We start from the raw sequence: 3,508 nt of genomic DNA on the forward strand, positions 1-3,508 counted from the left end.
TTTTATTTTTTTTTTTAGAATAACAAAAAATATTTTACTAAAACATAAGATTTACAGAAGTTTCCAGACAAGCCATACAAAATGGTCACAAGCTTTTTCTTCGTCTTTTGGGGGGGGGGGACAGAGAATCTACACCTGACGGCAAAGTCACAATGTTATTAGTGAGGGCTGTGATGTTTATTTAATGTTCCCATTTTGGATCAGACAGTCAAGCTTGTCCATCTACAGCGTCTAAAGTTAGACTTGGCTAGAGAGCATATTCTAAAACACCGGTTAGCTGCATTTAACCACTGCAATTAGATCCCTTAAGAGAGGGGAGGCCATAAAATTAAAATAAAACTACTTTCCCCCTAAAAAATAAAATAAAAACACCCATGCCCCTGGCAGCTAACCCTGACAACTACCTTCATTCACAGTGCCTTGTACTTAGACCATGATGGGGAAAGGAGTCAAAGCAGAGAGTCCTGCTTCTCAGCATCTCTCAGCAACCCGGGTGATGCTTCTAGCCTCTGCTCATGCTTTACAACAGTGAATCAGGACAAGACAGGTTTGCTAAGTGCATGTGATCACCAAAGATGAAGATGCCTGGGCTTTTATTCTGTAATGTTTCTAAGACTGTGTCCATTAAATGCAAACAAAAAAAGGAAGAAGTCTTGGCAGAACAGGAGAAGTGGTGTACACTTGATGATCTGATCGACTTAAATATTGTTCATGGCATATAGCCTAGTCCATGCTCTTGCTGTTTCTATGGCTTGGGCTTCGTTGCTCTTCCACTGCTCAGCTACATCATTTGCTAATGGATCATCTGGATTAGGAGCACTTAACAAAGCCTGGATTGATAGCAGAACTGTTCGGATCTGCAGTGCTGGGGACCACTTATTTTAGGTGCTGCCATTGGGTATTCTTCTGGAAGGAATAGTTCAAGTTTAAAAGTCCCTCCCTCAAAGGGGGAATCCTGGGGACCAGCAATGACCACATGAAAATAACGGGCGTTGCTCTCATCTGGTTCTGCTTTAATGCCAGGAACTGGTTCTGCCAGCAAACGCTGGGTTTCCTTGATGATCCTGCGGGGCAGCCCGGCCATCTTGTCAGATCCCGAGTTCGGCCTCTGCTCTTGTCTCCTAACCAATAGTTTTAAATTGGAGAGCAAGGTCCACAACAAAATCTGGGACAATCAGATCTTGGGATACAGAATTTAACATTTGAGTACACAGCAGCACCTGACCAAACACCACAAGCATTCATGTTTGCAACTTGGAAATACATAAAAATGAAATATAGATGGTGCCCTACTTAACTACTGCCAACCTGGCTGGGCTCTGAATGAGAATGATCCCTTCGAGCTCATATGTTTGAGTACTTGGTCTGCAGTTGGTGGAACTGTTTGAGAAGGATCAGGAGGTGTGGCCTTACTGAAGGAAGTGTGGGCTTCAACACTGGGGGGTGGGCTTAGAGGTTTCAAAACACTCATACTTCCCAGCATACCTCCCTCTCTGCCTCCTATTTGCAGGTCACAATGTGAGAGCTCATAGTTGCTGTTCTGCCCCCGTGCCTTCATTCCACCAATACAGACTCTGAAACCGTAAGCACAGCCCTCTGAAACCACTAGCCAAATTAAATATTTTCTTTCACATTTTCATATTTTCTTTCTTGCCTTGGTCATGATGTTTTGTTACAGCAATCTAAAAGTAACTAAGACACCTAAGTAACTGGCACAACCTAGAGACACCTTTAAAAAATGTCTCAGTTGAGCAATGATCACAGTGATCTGTAGACATGCATAGAACAGATTGTCTTGGTTTCTTAATGCATATTGGTAAGCTTATCCTACTGTATGCAGGACCATTTCCTCTGAAAATGTTCTTGGACAATGTAAAATAAACTACATGAATGTGAGCCACAGTGAAAGCCTTCAAACAGTCTTCCTCCATGGCTTGCACCTTCCGTGAGTGTTACAGTTCTGAGGGGAAAGGCGTCCTGGCAGCTGAGAGCCAAAGACCACAAAGCCACACTACACAACAAACCTCACATGAGATTTGCTGAGAGGGAAGAGCCCAGGAGGGCTGCTTTCTCTGCTCAGGCAAGAAGCAGAGAACTGAGCAGAAGAGAGGACTTCTATAGGATTTCTTGAGGGTGGAATGGGGCAGAGTTTTTCAGGGTAGGGATTTCCAGGGTGGAGGATTGGTGGGATTTTTTTCAGGCTGCATGTCTGCCTCGATACTGGGGAGCCAGAGTGCCACTGACAAACTGCTCAGGGGAGGCAGAACGCAGTCTGTGATGGGGTCCCAACCCACGCCTCCCCGGATGAAAAACAGCAAGGTTTGGGATGGATGCTGTGATGCTCCGTCTCCTGTGTACCCAGCTACCGACTGGGTACCTTTGGGAGTTGAGAAGGGGTGGGGGGTCTACAGGTCCATCTTCCCTAAGCACCAGGCAGATAGGAGATAGCTAAGCCTGGGAAGGGAATGCAATCTGGTTTGATTCCAAGTGAGTGCAGAGAGCACCAAGAGGCTGGAAGTGAGAAGGCCCTTGCCAGAAAATTTAGGCAGATTCTTCATGATGAAGACCTTCCCAGAGTAGAAATCCTTGATGAAGGACATGATTCTTGCTTATCCAAATTCTTTATTTGATGGTGGATGTGAATGCATACATTTTACTCCAGATAAATCAGGAATTACATGCCTTTTTCAGGAAAGAATGCCCGGGAAGGGAAGCTCATTGGATAAATACTTGGGGGTCTATGTAGACACCTTCAGAATAATGAGAGACCCTTGTAGTGAGAATTTTGGAGTTTTGGTTTCTTTAATATACACACAGACACACATACACACACACAGAGAAACAGAGAGACACAGAAACACACACAGACATACATACACACACACAGAAACACAGACATAGACACACACAGACACAGGCACAGACACAGGCACACAGACACACACAGACACACACACACACAGACACACACAGACACACACACACACACACACACATATACACACACAGAAACACAGACATAGACACACACAGACACAGGCACACACACAGACACAGGCACACAGACACACACACACAGACACAGACACACACAGACACACACAGACACACACACACACACACACACACACACACACACACACACTACAGGAATGTTTTCATTTTAATCCCAGGTGTGGGAATTGGAGGCTGCTACAGACTGTCCATAGCAGCTGACTCTGATTTGCCTCATGCTCTAGTAGGGTACAGTTTTGCCAGTGGCAGATAGTTTCCTTGATTGTGTGATGTTTGGAATTCTGGGAATTTTTCAGAGGGTGTATAAACCCTAGGTCGCCAGGGGGGTGGTGGGTTGTAGGTTGGTTGTTGTTGGTCACAGTTTGTTAAGTGGTCATGAGTAGAGAAGAAATAACAAGAAGAAATTAGATATTGAAGTCCCTGAACTGCTCACTGAAAAAGCCAGCAAGGTGGTGGTCAGCCTCTCCTTCCTGCCCCAGTTTATGGCTGCCAC

At 45.1% G+C, this 3,508-nt stretch overlaps 1 pseudogene; it reads right to left on the minus strand.

Annotated features, from left to right (window-relative positions):
- On the minus strand, positions 1-1,141 carry Ube2n-ps3 (ubiquitin-conjugating enzyme E2N, pseudogene 3; annotated as a pseudogene).
- Between the last annotated feature and the right edge of the window lie 2,367 nt (positions 1,142-3,508).

This window comes from Rattus norvegicus, chromosome 1, assembly GCF_036323735.1.
Source record: "Rattus norvegicus strain BN/NHsdMcwi chromosome 1, GRCr8, whole genome shotgun sequence".
Lineage (NCBI taxonomy): Eukaryota > Metazoa > Chordata > Mammalia > Rodentia > Muridae > Rattus > Rattus norvegicus.